Here is a 25,247-nt window from a genome sequence, read left to right as displayed (position 1 = left end):
GTAACAATCATCCCTCAAGGATGTAGGAGAAACAGTCGTCCCACAATGATGTGGGAGGTTCAGTCATCCCTCAATGATGTGGGAGTAACAGTTTCCTCTAAATGATGTTTGATTAACAGTCATCCCTCAATGATGTGGGAGTAACAGTAATCCCTCAATGATGTGGGAGTAACAGTTTCCTCCAAATTAAGTGGGAGTAACAGTAATCCCTCAATGATGTGGGAGTAACAGTTTCCTCTAAATGAAGTGGGAGTAACAGTCGTCCCTCAATGATGTGGGAGTAACTATCATCCCTCAAGGATGTGGGAGTAAGAGTCATCCCACATGGATGCGGGAGTAACAGTCATGCCTCAATGATATGGGAGTAACAGTCGTCCCTCAATGATGTGCGATTAACAGTCATCCCAATGATGTGGCAGTAACAGTCATCCCTCAATGATGTGGGAGTAACAGTCATCCCACATGGATGCAGGAGTAACAGTCGTGCCTCAATGATATGGGAGTAATAGTCGTCCCTCAATGATGCGGGAGTAACAGTTTCCTCCCAATGCTCTGGGAGTAACAGTCATCCCTCATGGATGTGGGAATAACAATTTCCCCTCAATGATGTGGGAGTAACAGTCGTCCCTCAAATGATGTGGAATTAACAGTCATCCCTCAAATGATGTGGGAGTAACAGTGCTCCCTCAATGATGTTCAAATAACAGTCATCACGCAATGATGTTCAAGTCACCGTCACCTTCAATGATGTTCAAGTAACAGTCACCCTCAATGATGTTCAAGTAACAGTCACCCTCAATGATGTTCAAGTAACAGTTTCCTCTCATTGATGTGGGAGTAACAGTCATCCGTCAGTGATCTGGGAGTAACCGTCGTCCCTCATTCGAGTAATAGTCGGCCCTCAAGGATGTGGGAGTAACAGTTGTTCCTCAAGGATGTGGGAGTAACAGTTTCTTCCCAATGATGTGGGAGTACCAGTCATCCCTCAATGATGTTTGAGTAATAATCATCCCTCAATGATGTGGGTGTAACAGTAATCCCTCAATGATATGGGAGTAACAGTCGTCCCTCAATGATGTAGGAGTAACAGTCGTCCATCAATGATGTGGGAGTAACAGTTTCCTCCCAATGATGTGGGAGTAATAGTCATCCCTCAGTGAAGTGGGAGTAACAGTCATCCCTCAATGATGTTCGAGTAACAGTCGTCTCTCAATGATGTAGGAGTGAGAGTCGTCCATCAAGGATTTGGGAGTAACAGTCGTCCCTCAAGGATTTGGGAGTAACAGTCACCCTTCAATGCTGGGGGTGTAACAGTTTCCTCTAAATGATGTGGGAGTTACACTCATCCCTCAATGATGTGGGAGTAACTATCATCCCTCAAGGATGTGGGAGTAACAGTCATCCCAGAAAAATGCAGGAGTAACAGTCGTGCCTCATGATATGGGAGTAACAGTCGTCCCTCAATGATGTGTGAGTAACAGTCGTCCCTCAATGATATGGGAGTAACAGTCGTCCCTCAATGATGTGGGAGTAACAGTCATCCCTCAATGATGTGGGAGCAACTGTCATCCCTCAATGTTGTGGGAGTAACAATCGTCCCTCAATGATGTGGGAGTAACAGTCATCCCTCAATGATGTGGGAGTAACAGTTCTCCCTCAATGATGTTCAAATAACAGTCACCCTCAATGATGTTCAAGTAACAGTCGTGCCTCAATGATGTTCAAGTACCAGTTTCCTCTCAATGATGTGGGAGTAATAGTCGTCCCTCAGTGATGTGGGATTAACAGTCATCCCTCAATGATATTCGAGTAACTGTCGGCCCTCAATGATGTTGGACAACAGTCATCCCACAAGGATGTGGGAGTACCAGTCATCCCTCAATGATGTTTGAGTAACAGTCATCCCTCAAAGATGTGTGAGTAACAGTCGTCCCTCAATGATGTGGGAGTAACAGTCGTCCATCAATGATGTGGGAGTAACGGTTTCCTCCCAATGATGTGGGAGTAACAGTCATCCTACATGGATGCAGGAGTAACAGTCATCACTCAATGCTGTGGGATTAACTGTCATCCCTCAGTGATGTGGGAGTAACAGTCATCCCTCAATGATGTTCGAGTAACAGTCGTCCCTTAATGATTTGGGAATAACAGTTGTCCCTCAAGGATTAGGGAGTAACAGTCATCCCTCAATAATGTGGGAGTAACAGTCATCTTCATTTATGTGGGAGTAACAGTCATCCCTCAAGGATGTGGGAGTAACTATCGTCCCTCAATGATATGGGAGTAACAGACATCCCTCAAGGATATGGGAGTAACAGTCGTCCCTCAATGATGTGAGATTAACAGTCACCCCTCAGTGATGTGGGAGTAACAGTCATCCCTCAATGATGTTCGAGTAACAGTCGTCCCTTAATGATGTGGGAGTAACAGTCGTCCCTTAAGGATTTGGGAGTAACAGTCATCACTCAAGGATGTGGGAGAAACTGTCGTCCATCAATGATATGGGAGTAACAGTCATCCCTCAATGATATGGGAGTTACTGTCGTCCCACAATGATGTGAGATTAACAGTCATCCCTCAATGATGTTCGAGTAACAGTCATCCCTCAATAATGTGGGAGTAACAGTCATCCTCAATTATGTGGGAGTAACAGTCATCCCTCAAGGATGTGGGAGTAACAGTCATCCCTCAACGATATGGGAGTAACAGTCGTCCCTCAATGATGTGGGAGTAACAGTCGTCCTAAATGATGTGGGAATAACAGTCATCCCTCAATGACGTGGAACTAACAGTCGTCCCTCAAGGATGTGGGAGTAACAGTCGTCCCTCAATGATGTGGGAGCAACTGTTGTCCCTCAATGCTGTGGGAGTAACAGTCGTCCCTCAATGATGTGGGAGTAACAGTGGTCCCTCAATGATGTGGGAGTAACAGTTTCCTCTCGATGATGTGGGAGTAACAGTCATCCCTCAATGATGTGGGAGTAACAGTCATCCTTCAATGATGTGGGTGTAACAGTTTCCTCTCAATGATGTGGGAGCAACAGTAATCCCTCAATGATGTGGGAGTAACAGTTTCCTCTCAATGATGTGGGAGCAACAGTCATCCCACATGGATGCGGGAGTAACAGTCGTGCCTCAATGATATGGGAGTAACAGTCGTCCCTCAATGATGTGGGAGTAACAGTCATCCCTCAAATGATGTGGGAGTAACAGTCATCCCTCAAATGATGTGGGAGTAACAGTTCTCCCTCAATGATGTTCAAATACCAGTCACCCTCAATGATGTTTAGGTAACAGTCACCCTCAATTATGTTCAAGTAATAGTTTCCTGTCAATGATGTGGTAGTAACAGTCGTCTCTCAGTGATGTTCGAGTAACAGTCATCCTTCAATGATGTTCGAGTAACAGTCGGCCCACAAAGATGTTGGAGCAACAGTCATCCCTCGAGGATGTGGGAGTAACAGTCATCCCACAAGGATGTGGGAGTACCAGTTATCCCTCAATGATGTTTGAGTAATAGTCATCCCTCAATGATATGGGAGTAACAGTCATCCCTCAAAGATGTGTGCGTAACAGTCGTCCCTCAATGATATGGGAGTAACAGTCGTCCAATGATGTGGGAGTAACAGTTTCCTTCCAATGATGTGGGAGTAACAGTCATCCCTCAATGATGTGAGAGTAACAGTTTCCTCTCAATGAGGTGGGAGTAACAGTCATCCCACATGGACGCGGGAGTAACCGTCGTGCCTCAATGATACGGGAGTAACAGTCGTCCCTCAATGATGCGGGATTAACAGTTTCCTCCCAATGATGTGGGAGTAACAGTCATCCCTCATGGATGTGGGAATAACAATTTCCCCAAAGTGATGTGGGAGTAACAGTCATCCCTCAAATGATGTGGGGGTAACAGTCATCCCTCAAATGATGTGGGAGTAACAGTTCTCCCTCAATGATGTTGGAATAACAGTCACCCTCAATGATGTTCAAGTAACAGTTTCCTCTCAATGATGTGGGAGTAACAGTCGTCCCTCAGTGATGTGGGAGTAACAGTCATCCCTCAATGATGTTCGAGTAATAGTCGGCCCTCAAGGATGTGGGAGTAACAGTCATTCCTCAAGGATGTGGGAGCAACAGTCATCCCAAAAGGATGTGGGAGTAACAGTTTCCTCCCAATGATGTGGGAGTAACAGGCATCCTCAATTAAGTGGGAGTAACAGTCATCCCTCAAGGATGTAGGAGTAACAGTCATCCGTCAAGGATGTGGGAGTAACAGTCATCCCACAAGGAAGTGGGAGTAACAGTTTCCTCCCAATGATGTGGGAGTAACAGTCATCCCTCAATGATGTTTGAGTAATAGTCATCCCTCAATGATGGGGGAGTAACAGTCATCCCTCAATGATGTGGGAGGAACAGTCGTACTCAACGTTGTGGGAGTAACAGTCATCCCTCAATGACGTGGAAGTAACAGTCGTCCCTCAAGAATGTCAGAGTAACAGTCGTCCCTCAATGCTGTGGGAGCAACTGTCGTCCCTCAATGTTGTGGGAGTAACAGTCGTCCCTCAATGATGTGGGTGTAACAGTCGTCCCTCAATAATGTTCAAGTAACAGTTTCCTCTCAATGATGTGGGAATAACAGTTGTCCCTCAAGGATTAGGGAGTAACAGTCATCCCTCAATAATGTGGGAGTAACAGTCATCTTCAATTATGTGGGAGTAACAGTCATCCCTCAAGGATGTGGGAGTAACAGTCATCCCTCAAGGATGTGGGAGTAACTATCGTCCCTCAATGATATGGGAGTAACAGACATCCCTCAAGGATATGGGAGTAACAGTCATCCCTCAATGATGTGAGATTAACAGTCACCCCTCAGTGATGTGGGAGTAACAGTCATCCCTCAATGATGTTCGAGTAACAGTCGTCCCTTAATGATTTGGGAATAACAGTTGTCCCTCAAGGATTAGGGAGTAACAGTCATCCCTCAATAATGTGGGAGTAACAGTCATCTTCATTTATGTGGGAGTAACAGTCATCCCTCAAGGATGTGGGAGTAACTATCGTCCCTCAATGATATGGGAGTAACAGACATCCCTCAAGGATATGGGAGTAACAGTCGTCCCTCAATGATGTGAGATTAACAGTCACCCCTCAGTGATGTGGGAGTAACAGTCATCCCTCAATGATGTTCGAGTAACAGTCGTCCCTTAATGATGTGGGAGTAACAGTCGTCCCTTAAGGATTTGGGAGTAACAGTCATCACTCAAGGATGTGGGAGAAACTGTCGTCCATCAATGATATGGGAGTAACAGTCATCCCTCAATGATATGGGAGTTACTGTCGTCCCACAATGATGTGAGATTAACAGTCATCCCTCAATGATGTTCGAGTAACAGTCATCCCTCAATAATGTGGGAGTAACAGTCATCCTCAATTATGTGGGAGTAACAGTCATCCCTCAAGGATGTGGGAGTAACAGTCATCCCTCAACGATATGGGAGTAACAGTCGTCCCTCAATGATGTGGGAGTAACAGTCGTCCTAAATGATGTGGGAATAACAGTCATCCCTCAATGACGTGGAACTAACAGTCGTCCCTCAAGGATGTGGGAGTAACAGTCGTCCCTCAATGATGTGGGAGCAACTGTTGTCCCTCAATGCTGTGGGAGTAACAGTCGTCCCTCAATGATGTGGGAGTAACAGTGGTCCCTCAATGATGTGGGAGTAACAGTTTCCTCTCAATGAGGTGGGAGTAACAGTCATCCCACATGGACGCGGGAGTAACAGTCGTGCCTCAATGATACGGGAGTAACAGTCGTCCCTCAATGATGCGGGATTAACAGTTTCCTCCCAATGATGTGGGAGTAACAGTCATCCCTCATGGATGTGGGAATAACAATTTCCCCAAAGTGATGTGGGAGTAACAGTCATCCCTCAAATGATGTGGGAGTAACAGTTCTCCCTCAATGATGTTGGAATAACAGTCACCCTCAATGATGTTCAAGTAACAGTTTCCTCTCAATGATGTGGGAGTAACAGTCGTCCCTCAGTGATGTGGGAGTAACAGTCATCCCTCAATGATGTTCGAGTAATAGTCGGCCCTCAAGGATGTGGGAGTAACAGTCATTCCTCAAGGATGTGGGAGCAACAGTCATCCCAAAAGGATGTGGGAGTAACAGTTTCCTCCCAATGATGTGGGAGTAACAGGCATCCTCAATTAAGTGGGAGTAACAGTCATCCCTCAAGGATGTAGGAGTAACAGTCATCCGTCAAGGATGTGGGAGTAACAGTCATCCCACAAGGAAGTGGGAGTAACAGTTTCCTCCCAATGATGTGGGAGTAACAGTCATCCCTCAATGATGTTTGAGTAATAGTCATCCCTCAATGATGTGGGAGTAACAGTCATCCCTCAATGATGTGGGAGGAACAGTCGTACTCAACGTTGTGGGAGTAACAGTCATCCCTCAATGACGTGGAAGTAACAGTCGTCCCTCAAGAATGTCGGAGTAACAGTCGTGCCTCAATGCTGTGGGAGCAACTGTCGTCCCTCAATGTTGTGGGAGTAACAGTCGTCCCTCAATGATGTGGGAGTAACAGTCATCCCTCAATGATGTTCGAGTAATAGTCGGCCCTCAAGGATGTGGGTGTAACAGTCATTCCTCGAGGATGTGGGAGCAACAGTCATCCCAAAAGGATGTGGGAGTAACAGTTTCCTCCCAATGATGTGGGAGTAACAGGCATCCTCACTTATGTGGGAGTAACAGTCATCCCGCAAGGATGTGGGAGTAACAGTCATCCTTCAATGATGTGGGAGTAACAGTTTCCTCTCAATGATGTGGGAGTAAAAGTCATCCCTCAATGCTGTGGGAGTAACAGTCATCCCACAATGATGTGGGAGTAACAGTCACCTCTCAATGATGTTCGAGTAATAGTCGGCCCTCAAGGATGTTCAAGTAACAGTCACCCTCAATGATGTTCAATTAACAGTTTCCTCTCAATAATGTGGGAGTAACAGTCATCCCTCTGTGACGTGGGAGTAACAGTCATCTCTCAATGATGTTCGAGTAATAGTCGGCCCTCAAGGATGTGGGAGTAACAGTCATCCCACAAGGATGTGGGAGTTACAGTTTCCTCCCAATGATGTGGGAGTAACAGTTTCCTCCCAATGATGTGGGAGTAACAGGCATCCTCAATTAAGTGGGAGTAACAGTCATCCCTCAAGGATGTGGGAGTAACTGTCGCACCCAAGGATGTGGGAGTAACAGTCATCCCTCAATGCTGTGGGAGTAACAGTCATCCCTCAAGGATGTGGGAGTAACAGTCGTCCCTCAAATGATGTGGGAGTAACAGTCATCCCTCAAATGATGTGGGAGTAACAGTGCTCCCTCAATGATGTTCAAATAACAGTCATCACGCAATGATGTTCAAGTGACCGTCACCTTCAATGATGTTCAAGTAACAGTTTCCTCCCATTGATGTGGGAGTAACAGTCATCCCTCAGTGATGTGGGAGTAACAGTTTCCTCTCAATGATGTGAGAGTAACCGTCACCCCTCAGTGATGTGGGAGTAACAGTCATCCCACATGGATGCGGGAGTAACAGTCGTGCCTCAATGATTTGGGAGTAACAGTCGTCCCTCAATGACGCGGGATTAACAGTTTCCTCCCAATGAAGTGGGAGTAACACTCATCCCTCATCGATGTGGGAATAACAATTTCCCCAAAGTGATGCGGGAGTAACAGTCATCCCTCAAATGAAGTGGGAGTAACAGTCGTCCCTCAAATCATGTGGGAGTAACAGTTCTCCCTCAATGATGTGGGAATAACAGACACCCTCAATGATGTTCAAGTAATAGTCACCCTCAATGATGTTCAATTAACAGTTTCCTCTCAATGATGTGGGAGTAACAGTCGTCCCTCAGTGATGTGGGAGTAACAGTCATCCCTCAATGATGTTCGAGTAATAGTCGTTCCACAAGGATGTGGGAGTAACAGTCATCCCAAAAGGATGTGGGAGTAACAGTATCCTCCCAATGATGTGGGAGTAACAGTTTCCTCCCAATGATGTGGGAGTAACAGGCAACCTCAATTAAGTGGGAGTAACAGTCTCCCTCAAGGATGTTGGAGTAACAGTTATCCGTCAAGGATGTGGGAGTAACTGTCGCCCCCAAGGATGTGGGAGTAACAGTCATCCCTCAATGCTGTGGGAGTAACAGTCATCCCTCAAGGATGTGGGAGTAACAGTCATCCCTCAAGGATGTGGGAGTAACAGTCATCCTCATTGATGTTGGATTAATTGCCGTCCCTCAATGATATAGGAGTAACAGTCATCCTTCAATGATATGGGAGTAACAGTCGTCCCTCAATGATGTGGGAGTAACAGTCGTTCCTCAAGGATGTGGGAGTAACAGTCATCCCTCAAGGATGTGAGAGTAACAGACATCCTCAAGGTTTTGGGAGTAACAGTCACCCTTCAATGATGTTGGAGTAACAATCATCCCTCAAGGATGTAGGAGAAACAGTCGTCCCACAATGATGTGGGAGGTTCAGTCGTCCCACAATGATGTGGGAGTAACAGTCGTTCCTCAAGGATGTGGGAGTAACAGTCATCACTCAAGGATGTGAGAGTAACAGACATCCTCAAGGATTTTGGAGTAACAGTCATCCTTCAATGATGTTGGAGTAACAATCATCCCTCAAGGATGTAGGAGAAACAGTCGTCCCACAATGATGTGGGAGGTTCAGTCATCCCTCAATGATGTGGGAGTAACAGTTTCCTCTAAATGATGTTTGATTAACAGTCATCCCTCAATGATGTGGGAGTAACAGTAATCCCTCAATGATGTGGGAGTAACAGTTTCCTCCAAATTAAGTGGGAGTAACAGTAATCCCTCAATGATGTGGGAGTAACAGTTTCCTCTAAATGAAGTGGGAGTAACAGTCGTCCCTCAATGATGTGGGAGTAACTATCATCCCTCAAGGATGTGGGAGTAAGAGTCATCCCACATGGATGCGGGAGTAACAGTCATGCCTCAATGATATGGGAGTAACAGTCGTCCCTCAATGATGTGCGATTAACAGTCATCCCAATGATGTGGCAGTAACAGTCATCCCTCAATGATGTGGGAGTAACAGTCATCCCACATGGATGCAGGAGTAACAGTCGTGCCTCAATGATATGGGAGTAATAGTCGTCCCTCAATGATGCGGGAGTAACAGTTTCCTCCCAATGCTCTGGGAGTAACAGTCATCCCTCATGGATGTGGGAATAACAATTTCCCCTCAATGATGTGGGAGTAACAGTCGTCCCTCAAATGATGTGGAATTAACAGTCATCCCTCAAATGATGTGGGAGTAACAGTGCTCCCTCAATGATGTTCAAATAACAGTCATCACGCAATGATGTTCAAGTCACCGTCACCTTCAATGATGTTCAAGTAACAGTCACCCTCAATGATGTTCAAGTAACAGTCACCCTCAATGAGTTCAAGTAACAGTTTCCTCTCATTGATGTGGGAGTAACAGTCATCCGTCAGTGATCTGGGAGTAACCGTCGTCCCTCATTCGAGTAATAGTCGGCCCTCAAGGATGTGGGAGTAACAGTTGTTCCTCAAGGATGTGGGAGTAACAGTTTCTTCCCAATGATGTGGGAGTACCAGTCATCCCTCAATGATGTTTGAGTAATAATCATCCCTCAATGATGTGGGTGTAACAGTAATCCCTCAATGATATGGGAGTAACAGTCGTCCCTCAATGATGTAGGAGTAACAGTCGTCCATCAATGATGTGGGAGTAACAGTTTCCTCCCAATGATGTGGGAGTAATAGTCATCCCTCAGTGAAGTGGGAGTAACAGTCATCCCTCAATGATGTTCGAGTAACAGTCGTCTCTCAATGATGTAGGAGTGAGAGTCGTCCATCAAGGATTTGGGAGTAACAGTCGTCCCTCAAGGATTTGGGAGTAACAGTCACCCTTCAATGCTGGGGGTGTAACAGTTTCCTCTAAATGATGTGGGAGTTACACTCATCCCTCAATGATGTGGGAGTAACAGTTTCCTCTCAATGATGTGGCAGTAACAGTCATCCCTCAATGATGTGAGAGTAACAGTCATCCCTCAATGATGTGGGAGTAACTATCATCCCTCAAGGATGTGGGAGTAACAGTCATCCCAGAAAAATGCAGGAGTAACAATCGTGCCTCATGATATGGGAGTAACAGTCGTCCCTCAATGATGTGTGAGTAACAGTCGTCCCTCAATGATATGGGAGTAACAGTCGTCCCTCAATGATGTGGGAGTAACAGTCATCCCTCAATGATGTGGGAGCAACTGTCATCCCTCAATGTTGTGGGAGTAACAATCGTCCCTCAATGATGTGGGAGTAACAGTCATCCCTCAATGATGTGGGAGCAACTGTTGTCCCTCAATGATATCGGAGTAATAGTCGTCCCTCAATGATGTGGGAGTAACAGTTTCCTCTCAATGATGTGGGAGTAACATTCATCCCTCAATGATGTGGGAGTAACAGTCATTCTTCAATGATGTGGGAGTAACAGTCGTCCATCAATGATGTGGGAGCAACAGTCATCCCACATGGATGCGGGAGTTACAGTTGTGCTTCAATGATATGGGAGTAACAGTCGTCCCTCAATGATGTGGGAGTAACAGCCGTCCCTCAATGATGTGGGAGCAACTGTTGTCCCTCAATGCTGTGGGAGTAACAGTCGTCCCTCAATGATGTGGGAGTAACAGCCATCCCTCAATGATATCGGAGTAATAGTCGTCCCTCAATGATGTGAGATTAACAGTCATCCCAATAATGTGGGAGTAACAGTCATCCCTCAATGATGTGGGAGTAACAGTCGTGCCTCAATGATATGGGAGTAACAGTCGTCCCTCAATGATGTGGGAGTAACAGTCAACCCTCAATGATGTTCAAATACCAGTCACCCTCAATTATATTCAAGTAACAGTCACCCTCAATTATGTTCAAGTAACAGTTTCCTGTCAATGATGTGGTAGTAACAGTCGTCTCTCAGTGATGTGGGAGTAACAGTCATCCTTCAATGATGTTCGTGTAACAGTCGGCCCACAAGGATGTTGGAGCAACAGTCATTCCTCGAGGATGTGGGAGTAACAGTCATCCCACAAGGATGTGGGAGTACCAGTCATCCCTCAATGATGTTTGAGTAATAGTCATCCCTCAATGATGTGGGAGTAACAGTCATCCCTCAAAGATGTGTGCGTAACAGTCGTCGCTCAATGATGTGGGTGTAACAGTCGTCCAATGATGTGGGAGTAACAGTTTCCTCCCAATGATTTGGGAGTAACAGTCGTCCCTCAGTGATGAGGGAGTAACAGGCATCCCTCAATGCTGTGGGATTAACTGTCGTCCCTCAGTGATGTGGGAGTAACAGTCATCCCTCAATAATGTTCGAGTAACAGTCGTCCCTTAATGATGTGGGAGTAACAGTCATCCCTCAAGGATTTGGGAGTTACAGTCATCCCTCAAAAATGTGGGAGTAACAGTCATCCCTCAGGGATGTGGGAGCAACAGTTGTCCCTCAAGGATGCGGGAGTAACTGTCGTCCCTCAATGATATGGGAGTAACAGTCATCCCTCAATGATGTGGGAGTAACAGTCGTCCCTCAATGATGTGAGATTAACAGTCGTCGCTCAATGATGTGGGAGTAACAGTCTTCCTCAATGATGTGGGAGTAACAGTCATCCCTCAATGACGTGGAAGTAACAGTCGTTCCTCAAGGATGCGGGAGTAACAGTCGTCCCTCAATGATGTGGGAGTAACTGTCGTCCCTCAATGTTGTGGGAGTAACAGTCGTCCCTCAATGATGTGGGAGTAACAATCATCCCTCAATGATGTGGGAGCAACTGTTGTCCCTCAATGCTGTGGGAGTAACAGTTTCCTCTCAATGATGTGGGAGTAACAGTCATCCCACATGGATGCGGGAGTAACAGTCGTGTCTCAATGATGTGGGAGTAACTGTCGTCCCTCAGTGATATGGGAGCAACTGTTGTCCCTCAATGATATTGGAGTAATAGTCGTCCCTCAATGATGTGGGAGTAACAGTTTCCTCTCAATGATGTGGGAGTAACATTCATCCCTCAATGATGTGGGAGTAACAGTCATCCTTCAATGCTGTGGGAGTAACAGTCGTCCCTCAATGACGAGGGAGTAACAGTCATCCCACGTGGATGCGGGAGTAACAGTCGTGCCTCAATGATATGGGAGTAAGAGTCGTCCCTCAAGGATGTGGGAGTAACAGTCATCCCTCAAGGATGTGGGAGTAACAGTCATCCTCATTGATGTTGGATTAATTGCCGTCCCTCAATGATATGGGAGTAACAGTCATCCCTTAATGATATGGGAGTAACAGTCGTCCCTCAATGATGTGGGAGTAACAGTCGTTCCTCAAGGATGTGGGAGTAACAGTCATCCCTCAATGACGTGGAAGTAACAATCGTTCCTCAATGATGTGGGAGTAACAGTCATCCCAAAAGGATGTGGGAGTAACAGTCATCCCAAAAGGATGTGGGAGTAACAGTATCCTCCCAATGATGTGGGAGTAACAGTTTCCTCCCAATGATGTGGGAGTAACAGGCAACCTCAATTAAGTGGGAGTAACAGTCATCCCTCAAGGATGTTGGAGTAACAGTTATCCCTCAAGGATGTGGGAGTAACTGTCGCCCCCAAGGATGTGGGAGTAACAGTCATCCCTCAATGCTGTGGGAGTAACAATCATCCCTCAAGGATGTGGGAGTAACAGTCATCCTTCAATGCTGTGGGAGTAACAGTCGTCCCTCAATGACGAGGGAGTAACAGTCATCCCACGTGGATGCGGGAGTAACAGTCGTGCCTCAATGATATGGGAGTAAGAGTCGTCACTCAAGGATGTGGGAGTAACAGTCATCCCTCAAGGATGTGGCAGTAACAGTCATCCTCATTGATGTTGGATTAATTGCCGTCCCTCAATGATATGGGAGTAACAGTCGTCCCTCAATGATGGGAGATTAACAGTCGCCCCTCAATGATGTGGGAGTATCAGTCGTCCTCAATGATGTGGGAGTAACAGTCATCCCTCAATGACGTGGAAGTAACAGTCGTCCCTCAAGGATGTGGGAGTAACAGTCGTCCCGCAATGATGTGGGAGCAACTGTAGTCCCTCAATGCTGTGGCAGTAAAAGTCATTCCTCAATGATGTGGGAGTAACAGTTTCCTCTCAATGATGTGGGAGTAACAGTCATCCCTCAATGATGTGGGAGTAACAGTTTCCACTCAATGATGTGGGAGCAACGGTTATCCCATATGGATGCAGCAGTAACAGTTGTGCCTCAATGATATAGGAGTAACAGTCATCCCTCAATGATGCGGGAGTAAATGTTTCCTCCCAATGATGTGGAATAACAGTCATCCCTCATGGATGTGGGAATAACAATTTCCCCTCAATGATGTGGGAGTAACGGTCATCCCTCAAATGATGTGGGAGTAACAGTCGTCCCTCAAATGATGTGGGAGTAACAGTCCTCCCTCAAATGATGTGGGAGTAACAGTTCTCCCTCAATGATGTTCAAATTACTGTCACCCTCAATGATGTTCAAGTAACAGTCATCCCTCAATGATGTTCAAGTAACAGTTTCCTCTCAATGATGTGGGAGTAACAGTCGTCCCTCAGTGATGTGGGAGCAACAGTCATCCATCAATGATATTCGAGTAACAGTCGGCCCTCAAGGATGTGGGAGTACCAGTCATCCTCAATGATGTTTGAGTAATAGTCATCCCTCAATGATGTGGGAGTAACAGTCATCCCTCAAAGATGTGTGAGTAACAGTCGTGCCTCAATATGTGGGAGTAATAGGCGTCCATCAATGATGTGGGAGTAACAGTTTCCTCCCAATGATGTGGGAGTAACAGTCGTCCCTCAGTGATGAGGGAGTAACAGTCATCCCTCAATGCTGTGGGATTAACTGTCGTCCCTCAATGATGTGGGAGTAACAGTCATCCCTCAATTATGTTCGAGTAACAGTCGTCCCTCAATAATGTGGGAGTAACAGTCATCCTCAATTATGTGGGAGTAATAGTCATCCCTCAAGGATGTGGGAGTAACAGTCACCCCTCAATGATATGGGAGTAACTGTCGTCCATCAATGATATGGGAGTAACAGTCATCCCTCAATGATATGGGAGTAACAGTCATCCCTCAATGATGTGAGATTAACAGTCACCCCTCAATGATGTGGGAGTAACAGTCATCCCTCAATAATGTGGGAGTAAAAGTCATCCTCAATTATGTGGGAGTTACAGTCATCCCTCAAGGATGTGGGAGTAACTGTCGTCCCTCAATGATGTGGGAGTAACAGCCATCCCTCAATGATATGGGAGTAACAGTCGTCCCCCAATGATGTGGGAGTAAAAGTCGTCCCTCAATGATGTGGGAGTAACAGTCATCCCTCAATGTTGTGGGAGTAACAATCGTCCCTCAATGATGTGGGAGTAACAATCATCCCTCAATGATGTGGGAGTAACAGTCGTCCCTCAATGATATCAGAGTAATAGTCGTCCCTCAACGATGTGAGATTAACAGTCATCCCAATAATGTGGGAGTAACAGTCATCCCTCAATAATGTGGGAGTAACAGTCATCCCACATGGATGCGGGAGTAACAGTCGTGCCTCAATGATATGGGAGTAATAGTCGTCCCTCAATGATGCTGGAGTAACAGTTTCCTCCAAATGCTGTGGGAGTAACAGTTTCCACTCAATGATGTGGGAGCAACAGTTATCCCATATGGATGCAGCAGTAACAGTTGTGCCTCAATGATATAGGAGTAACAGACAACCCTCAATGATGCGGGAGTAAATGTTTCCTCCCAATGATGTGGAATAACAGTCATCCCTCATGGATGTGGGAATAACAATTTCCCCTCAATGATGTGGGAGTAACAGTCATCCCTCAAATGATGTGGGAGTAACAGTCGTCCCTCAAATGATGTGGGAGTAACAGTCCTCCCTCAAATGATGTGGGAGTAACAGTTCTCCCTCAATGATGTTCAAATAACTGTCACCCTCAATGATGTTCAAGTAACAGTCATCCCTCAATGATGTTCAAGTAACAGTTTCCTCTCAATGATGTGGGAGTAACAGTTGTCCCTCAGTGATGTGGGAGCAACAGTCATCCATCAATGATATTCGAGTAACAGTCGGCCCTCAAGGATGTTGGAGCAACAGTCATCCTCAAGGATGTGGGAGTACCAGTCATCCTCAATGATGTTTGAGTAATAGTCATCCCTCAATGATGTGGGAGTAACAGTCATCCCTCAAAGATGTGTGAGTAACAGTCGTGCCTCAATATGTGGGAGTAATAGGCGTCCATCAATGATGTGGGAGTAACAGTTTCCTCCCAATGATGTGGGAGTAACAGTCGTCCCTCAGTGATGAGGGAGTAACAGTCATCCCTCAATGCTGTGGGATTAACTGTCGTCCCTCAATGATGTGGGAGTAACAGTCATCCTTCAATTATGTTCGAGTAACAGTCGTCCCTCAATAATGTGGGAGTAACAGTCATCCTCAATTATGTGGGAGTAATAGTCATCCCTCAAGGATGTGGGAGTAACAGTCACCCCTCAATGATATGGGAGTAACTGTCGTCCATCAATGATATGGGAGTAACAGTCATCCCTCAATGATATGGGAGTAACAGTCATCCCTCAATGATGTGAGATTAACAGTCACCCCTCAATGATGTGGGAGTAACAGTCATCCCTCAATAATGTGGGAGTAAAAGTCATCCTCAATTATGTGGGAGTTACAGTCATCTCTCAAGGATGTGGGAGTAACTGTCGTCCCTCAATGATGTGGGAGTAACAGCCATCCCTCAATGATATGGGAGTAACAGTCGTCCCCCAATGATGTGGGAGTAAAAGTCGTCCCTCAATGATGTGGGAGTAACAGTCATCCCTCAATGTTGTGGGAGTAACAATCGTCCCTCAATGATGTGGGAGTAACAGTCATCCCTCAATGATGTGGGAGTAACAGTCGTCCCTCAATGATATCGGAGTAATAGTCGTCCCTCAATGATGTGGGAGTAACAGTCGTCCCTCAATAATGTGGGAGCAACTGTTGTCCCTCAATGCTGTGGGAGTAACTGTCGTCCCTCAATGATGTGGGAGTAACTGTCATCCCTCAATGTTGTGGGAGTAACAATCGTCCCTCAATGATGTGGGAGTAACAGTCATCCCTCAATGATGTGGGAGTAACAGTCGTCCCTCAATGATATCGGAGTAATAGTCGTCCCTCAACGATGTGAGATTAACAGTCATCCCAATAATGTGGGAGTAACAGTCATCCATCAATGATGTGGGAGTAACAGTCATCCCACATGGATGCGGGAGTAACAGTCGTGCCTCAATGATATGGGAGTAATAGTCGTCCCTCAATGATGCTGGAGTAACAGTTTCCTCCCAATGCTGTGGGAGTAACAGTCATCCCTCATGGATGTGGGAATAACAATTTCCCCTCAATGATGTGGGAGTAACAGTCATCCCTCAGTGATGTGGGAGTAACAGTCGTCCCTCAAATAATGTGGGATTAACAGTCATCCCTCAAATGATGTGGGAGTAACAGTGCTCCCTCAATGATGTTCAAATAACAGTCATCATGCAATGATGTTCAACAGTCTGTTCAAGTAACAGTCACCCTCAATGATGTTCAAGTAACAGTTTCCTCTCATTGATGTGGGAGTAACAGTTGTCCCTCAGTGATGTGGGAGTAACAGTCATCCCTCAGTGATGTGGGAGTAACAGTTTCCTCTCAATGATGTGAGAGTAACAGTCGCCCCTCAACGATGTGGGAGTAACAGTCATCCCACATGGATGCGGGAGTAACAGTCATGCCTCAAGGATATGGGAGTTACAGTCGTCCCTCAATGATGCGGGATTAACAGTTTCCTCCCAATGCTGTGGGAGTAACAGTCATCCCTCATGGATGCGGGAATAACAAATTCCCCAAAATGATGTGGGAGTAACAGTCATCCCTCAAATGATGTGGGAGTAACAGTCGTCCCTCAAATCATGTGGGAGTAACAGTTCTCCCTCAATGATGTGGGAATAACAGTCACCCTCAATGATGTTCAAGTAACAGTCACCCTCAATGATGTTCAAGTAACAGTTTCCTCTCAATGATGTGGGAGTAACAGTCATCCCTTAGTGACGTGGGAGTAACAGTCATCTCTCAATGATGTTCGAGTAATAGTCGGCCCTCAAGGATGTGGGAGTAACAGTCGTTCCTCAAGGATGTGGGAGCAACAGTCATCCCACGAGGATGTGGGAGTAACAGTTTCCTCCCAATGATGTGGGAGTAACAGGCATCCTCAATTAAGTGGGAGTAACAGTCATCCCTCAAGGATGTAGGAGTAACAGTCATCCTTCAAGGATGTGGGAGTAACAGTTTCCTCTCAATGATGTGGGAGTAAAAGTCATCCCTCAATGATGTGGGAGTAACAGTCGTCCCTCAATGATGTGGGAGTAACAGTCATCCCACAATGATGTGGGAGTAACGGTCATCTCTCAATGATGTTCGAGTAATAGTCGGCCCTCAAGGATGTGGGAGTAACAGTCATCCCACAAGGATGTGGGAGTAACAGTTTCCTCCCAATGATGTGGGAGTAACAGTTTCCTCCCAATGATGTGGGAGTAACAGGCATCCTCAATTAAGTGGGAGTAACGGTCATCTCTCAATGATGTTCGAGTAATAGTCGGCCCTCAAGGATGTGGGAGTAACAGTCATCCCACAAGGATGTGGGAGTAACAGTTTCCTCCCAATGATGTGGGAGTAACAGTTTCCTCCCAATGATGTGGGAGTAACAGGCATCCTCAATTAAGTGGGAGTAACAGTCATCCCTCAAGGATGTTGGAGTAACAGTCATCCCTCAAGGATGTGGGAGTAACTGTCGCACCCAAGGATGTGGGAGTAACAGTCATCCCTCAATGCTGTGGGAGTAACAGTCATCCCTCAAGGATGTGGGAGTAACAGTCGTCCCTCAAATGATGTGGGAGTAACAGTCATCCCTCAAATGATGTGGGAGTAACAGTGCTCCCTCAATGATGTTCAAATAACAGTCATCACGCAATGATGTTCAAGTGACCGTCATCTTCAATGATGTTCATGTAACAGTTTCCTCCCATTGATGTGGGAGTGACAGTCATCCCTCAGTGATGTGGGAGTAACAGTTTCCTCTCAATGATGTGAGAGTAACCGTCACCCCTCAGTGATGTGGGAGTAACAGTCATCCCACATGGATGCGGGAGTAACAGTCGTGCCTCAATGATTTGGGAGTAATAGTCGTCCCTCAATGATGCGGGATTAACAGTTTCCTCCCAATGAAGTGGGAGTAACACTCATCCCTCATCGATGTGGGAATAACAATTTCCCCAAAGTGATGTGGGAGTAACAGTCACCCCTCAAATGAAGTGGGAGTAACAGTCGTCCCTCAAATCATGTGGGAGTAACAGTACTCCCTCAATGATGTGGGAATAACAGACACCCTCAATGATGTTCAAGTAATAGTCACCCTCAATGATGTTCAATTAACAGTTTCCTCTCAATGATGTGGGAGTAACAGTCGTCCCTCAGTGATGTGGGAGTAACAGTCATCCCTCAATGATGTTCGAGTAATAGTCGTTCCTCAAGGATGTGGGAATAACAGTCATCCCAAAAGGATGTGGGAGTAACAGTATCCTCCCAATGATGTGGGAGTAACAGTTTCCTCCCAATGATGTGGGAGTAACAGGCAACCTCAATTAAGTGGGAGTAACAGTCATCCCTCAAGGATGTTGGAGTAACAGTTATCCCTCAAGGATGTGGGAGTAAATGTCGCCCCCAAGGATGTGGTAGGAACAGTCATCCCTCAAAGCTGTGGGAGTAACAGTCATCCCTCAAGGATGTGGGAGTAACAGTCATCCTTCAATGCTGTGGGAGTAACAGTCGTCCCTCAATGACGAGGGAGTAACAGTCATCCCACATGGATGCGGGAGTAACAGTCGTGCCTCAAAGATATGGGAGTAAGAGTCGTCCCTCAAGGATGTGGGAGTAACAGTCATCCCTCAAGGATGTGGGAGTAACAGTCATCCTCATTGATGTTGGATTAATTGCCGTCCCTCAATGATATGGGAGTAACAGTCATCCCTCAATGATATGGGAGTAACAGTCGTCCCTCAATGATGTGGGAGTAACAGTCGTTCCTCAAGGATGTGGGAGTAACAGTCATCCCTCAAGGATGTGAGAGTAACAGACATCCTCAAGGTTTTGGGAGTAACAGTCATCCTTCAATGATGTTGGAGTAACAATCATCCCTCAAGGATGTAGGAGAAACAGTCGTCCCACAATGGTATGGGAGGTTCAGTCGTCCCACAATGATGTGGGAGTAACAGTCGTTCCTCAAGGATGTGGGAGTAACAGTCATCCCTCAAGGATGTGAGAGTAACAGACATCCTCAATGTTTTGGGAGTAACAGTCACCCTTCAATGATGTTGGAGTAACAATCATCCCTCAAGGATGTAGGAGAAACAGTCGTCCCACAATGATGTGGGAGGTTCAGTCGTCCCACAATGATGTGGGAGTAACAGTCGTTCCTCAAGGATGTGGGAGTAACAGTCATCACTCAAGGATGTGAGAGTAACAGACATCCTCAAGGATTTTGGAGTAACAGTCATCCTTCAATGATGTTGGAGTAACAATCATCCCTCAAGGATGTAGGAGAAACAGTCGTCCCACAATGATGTGGGAGGTTCAGTCATCCCTCAATGATGTGGGAGTAACAGTTTCCTCTAAATGATGTTTGATTAACAGTCATCCCTCAATGATGTGGGAGTAACAGTAATCCCTCAATGATGTGGGAGTAACAGTTTCCTCTAAATGAAGTGGGGGTAACAGTAATCCCTCAATGATGTGGGAGTAACAGTTTCCTCTAAATGAAGTGGGAGTAACAGTCGTCCCTCAATGATGTGGGAGCAACTATCGTCCCTCAAGGATGTGGGAGTAAGAGTCATCCCACATGGATGCGGGAGTAACAGTCATGCCTCAATGAAATGGGAGTAACAGTCGTCCCTCAATGATGTGAGATTAACAGTCATCCCAATGATGTGGCAGTAACAGTCATCCCTCAATGATGTGGGAGTAACAGTCATCCCACATGGATGCAGGAGTAACAGTCGTGCCTCAATGATATGGGAGTAATAGTCGTCCCTCAATGATGCGGGAGTAACAGTTTCCTCCCAATGCTCTGGGAGTAACAGTCATCCCTCATGGATGTGGGAATAACAATTTCCCCTCAATGATGTGGGAGTAACAGTCGTCCCTCAAATGATGTGGAATTAACAGTCATCCCTCAAATGATGTGGGAGTAACAGTGCTCCCTCAATGATGTTCAAATAACAGTCATCACGCAATGATGTTCAAGTCACCGTCACCTTCAATGATGTTCAAGTAACAGTCACCCTCAATGATGTTCAAGTAACAGTTTCCTCTCATTGATGTGGGAGTAACAGTCATCCCTCAGTGATCTGGGAGTAACCGTCGTCCCTCATTCGAGTAATAGTCGGCCCTCAAGGATGTGGGAGTAACAGTTGTTCCTCAAGGATGTGGGAATAACAGTTTCTTCCCAATGATGTGGGAGTACCAGTCATCCCTCAATGATGTTTGAGTAATAATCATCCCTCAATGATGTGGGAGTAACAGTAATCCCTCAATGATATGGGAGTAACAGTCGTCCCTCAATGATGTGGGAGTAACAGTCGTCCATCAATGATGTGGGAGTAACAGTTTCCTCCCAATGATGTGGGAGTAATAGTCATCCCTCAGTGAAGTGGGAGTAACAGTCATCCCTCAATGATGTTCGAGTAACAGTCGTCTCTCAATGATGTGGGAGTAACAGTCGTCCATCAAGGATTTGGGAGTAACAGTCGTCCTTCAAGGATTTGGGAGTAACAGTCACCCTTCAATGCTGGGGGAGTAACAGTTTCCTCTAAATGATGTGGGAGTTACACTCATCCCTCAATGATGTTGGAGTAACAGTTTCCTCTCAATGATGTGGCAGTAACAGTCATCCCTCAATGATGTGAGAGTAACAGTCATCCCTCAATGATGTGGGAGTAACTATCATCCCTCAAGGATGTGGGAGTAACAATCATCCCAGAAAAATGCAGGAGTAACAGTCGTGCCTCATGATATGGGAGTAACAGTCGTCCCTCAATGATGTGTGAGTAACAGTCGTCCCTCAATGATATGGGAGTAACAGTCGTCCCTCAATGATGTGGGAGTAACTGTCATCCCTCAATGTTGTGGGAGTAACAATCGTCCCTCAATGATGTGGGAGTAACAGTCATCCCTCAATGATGTGGGAGCAACTGTTGTCTCTCAATGATATCGGAGTAATAGTCGTCCCTCAATGATGTGGGAGTAACAGTTTCCTCTCAATGATGTGGGAGTAACATTCATCCCTCAATGATGTGGGAGTAACAGTCATTCTTCAATGATGTGGGAGTAACAGTCGTCCATCAATGATGTGGAAGCAACAGTCATCCCACATGGATGCGGGAGTTACAGTTGTGCTTCAATGATATGGGAGTAACAGTCGTCCCTCAATGATGTGGGAGTAACAGCCGTCCCTCAATGATGTGGGAGCAACTGTTGTCCCTCAATGCTGTGGGAGTAACAGTCGTCCCTCAATGATGTGGGAGTAACAGTCATCCCTCAATGATGTGGGAGTAACAGTTTCCTCTCAATGATGTGGGAGTAACAGTCATCCCTCAATGATATCGGAGTAATAGTCGTCCCTCAATGATGTGAGATTAACAGTCATCCCAATAATGTGGGAGTAACAGTCATCCCTCAATGATGTGGGAGTAACAGTCGTGCCTCAATGATATGGGAGTAACAGTCGTCCCTCAATGATGTGGGAGTAACAGTCAACCCTCAATGATGTTCAAATACCAGTCACCCTCAATTATGTTCAAGTAACAGTCACCCTCAATTATGTTCAAGTAACAGCTTCCTGTCAATGATGTGGTAGTAACAGTCGTCTCTCAGTGATGTTCGAGTAACAGTCATCCTTCAATGATGTTCGTGTAACAGTCGGCCCACAAGGATGTTGGAGCAACAGTCATTCCTCGAGGATGTGGGAGTAACAGTCATCCCACAAGGATGTGGGAGTACCAGTCATCCCTCAATGATGTTTGAGTAATAGTCATCCCTCAATGATGTGGGAGTAACAGTCATCCCTCAAAGATGTGTGCGTAACAGTCGTCGCTCAATGATGTGGGTGTAACAGTCGTCCAATGATGTGGGAGTAACAGTTTCCTCCCAATGATGTGGGAGTAACAGTCGTCCCTCAGTGATGAGGGAGTAACAGGCATCCCTCAATGCTGTGGGATTAACTGTCGTCCCTCAGTGATGTGGGAGTAACAGTCATCCCTCAATAATGTTCGAGTAACAGTCGTCCCTTAATGATGTGGGAGTAACAGTCATCCCTCAAGGATTTGGGAGTTACAGTCATCCCTCAAAAATGTGGGAGTAACAGTCATCCCTCAGGGATGTGGGAGCAACAGTTGTCCCTCAAGGATGCGGGAGTAACTGTCGTCCCTCAATGATATGGGAGTAACAGTCATCCCTCAATGATGTGGGAGTAACAGTCGTCCCTCAATGATGTGAGATTAACAGTCGTCGCTCAATGATGTGGGAGTAACAGTCTTCCTCAATGATGTGGGAGTAACAGTCATCCCTCAATGACGTGGAAGTAACAGTCGTTCCTTAAGGATGCGGGAGTAACAGTCGTCCCTCAATGATGCGGGAGTAACTGTCGTCCCTCAATGTTGTGGGAGTAACAGTCGTCCCTCAATGATGTGGGAGTAACAATCATCCCTCAATGATGTGGGAGCAACTGTTGTCCCTCAATGCTGTGGGAGTAACAGTTTCCTCTCAATGATGTGGGAGTAACAGTCATCCCACATGGATGCGGGAGTAACAGTCGTGCCTCAATGATGTGGGAGTAACTGTCGTCCCTCAGTGATATGGGAGCAACTGTTGTCCCTCAATGATATCGGAGTAATAGTCGTCCCTCAATGATGTGGGAGTAACAGTTTCCTCTCAATGATGTGGGAGTAACATTCATCCCTCAATGATGTGGGAGTAACAGTCATCCCTCAATGATGTGGGAGTAACAGTCGTCCATCAATGATGTGGGAGCAACAGTCATCCCACATGGATGCGGGAGTTACAGTCGTGCTTCAATGATATGGGAGTAACAGTCGTCCCTCAATGATGTGGGAGTAACAGCCGTCCCTCAATGATGTGGGAGCAACTGTTGTCCCTCAATGCTGTGGGAGTAACAGTCGTCTCTCAATGATGTAGGAGTAACAGTCATCCTTCAATGATGTGGGAGTAACAGTTTCCTCTCAATGATGTGGGAGTAACAGTCGTCCCTCAATGATATCGGAATAATAGTCGTCCCTCAATGATGTGAGATTAACAGTCATCCCAATAATGTGGGAGTAACAGTCATCCCTCAATGATGTGGGAGTAACAGTCGTGCCTCAATGATATGGGAGTAACAGTCGTCCCTCAATGATGTGGGAGTAACAGTCAACCCTCAATGATGTTCAAATACCAGTCACCCTCAATTATGTTCAAGTAACAGTTTCCTGTCAATGATGTGGTAGTAACAGTCGTCTCTCAGTGATGTGGGAGTAACAGTCATCCTTCAATGATGTTCGTGTAACAGTCGGCCCACAAGGATGTTGGAGCAACAGTCATTCCTCGAGGATGTGGGAGTAACAGTCATCCCACAAGGATGTGGGAGTACCAGTCATCCCTCAATGATGTTTGAGTAATAGTCATCCCTCAATGATGTGGGAGTAACAGTCATCCCTCAAAGATGTGTGCGTAACAGTCGTCGCTCAATGATGTGGGTGTAACAGTCGTCCAATGATGTGGGAGTAACAGTTTCCTCCCAATTATGTGGGAGTAACAGTCATTCCTCAGTGATGAGGAAGTAACAGGCAACCCTCAATGCTGTGGGATTAACTGTCGTCCCTCAGTGATGTGGGAGTAACAGTCATCCCTCAAGGATGTAGGAGAAACAGTCGTCCCACAATGATGTGGGAGGTTCAGTCGTCCCACAATGATGTGGGAGTAACAGTCGTTCCTCAAGGATGTGGGAGTAACAGTCATCACTCAAGGATGTGAGAGTAACAGACATCCTCAAGGATTTTGGAGTAACAGTCATCCTTCAATGATGTTGGAGTAACAATCATCCCTCAAGGATGTAGGAGAAACAGTCGTCCCACAATGATGTGGGAGGTTCAGTCATCCCTCAATGATGTGGGAGTAACAGTTTCCTCTAAATGATGTTTGATTAACAGTCATCCCTCAATGATGTGGGAGTAACAGTAATCCCTCAATGATGTGGGAGTAACAGTTTCCTCTAAATGAAGTGGGGGTAACAGTAATCCCTCAATGATGTGGGAGTAACAGTTTCCTCTAAATGAAGTGGGAGTAACAGTCGTCCCTCAATGATGTGGGAGCAACTATCGTCCCTCAAGGATGTGGGAGTAAGAGTCATCCCACATGGATGCGGGAGTAACAGTCATGCCTCAATGAAATGGGAGTAACAATCGTCCCTCAATGATGTGAGATTAACAGTCATCCCAATGATGTGGCAGTAACAGTCATCCCTCAATGATGTGGGAGTAACAGTCATCCCACATGGATGCAGGAGTAACAGTCGTGCCTCAATGATATGGGAGTAATAGTCGTCCCTCAATGATGCGGGAGTAACAGTTTCCTCCCAATGCTCTGGGAGTAACAGTCATCCCTCATGGATGTGGGAATAACAATTTCCCCTCAATGATGTGGGAGTAACAGTCGTCCCTCAAATGATGTGGAATTAACAGTCATCCCTCAAATGATGTGGGAGTAACAGTGCTCCCTCAATGATGTTCAAATAACAGTCATCACGCAATGATGTTCAAGTCACCGTCACCTTCAATGATGTTCAAGTAACAGTCACCCTCAATGATGTTCAAGTAACAGTTTCCTCTCATTGATGTGGGAGTAACAGTCATCCCTCAGTGATCTGGGAGTAACCGTCGTCCCTCATTCGAGTAATAGTCGGCCCTCAAGGATGTGGGAGTAACAGTTGTTCCTCAAGGATGTGGGAATAACAGTTTCTTCCCAATGATGTGGGAGTAC

The sequence above is a fragment of the Chiloscyllium plagiosum genome, unplaced genomic scaffold (assembly GCF_037043375.1).
Source record: "Chiloscyllium plagiosum isolate Xiang-an unplaced genomic scaffold, Cpla_swu_hap1 HiC_scaffold_30, whole genome shotgun sequence".
NCBI lineage: Eukaryota > Metazoa > Chordata > Chondrichthyes > Orectolobiformes > Hemiscylliidae > Chiloscyllium > Chiloscyllium plagiosum.
Note: the sequence above shows the minus strand (reverse complement) of the source record.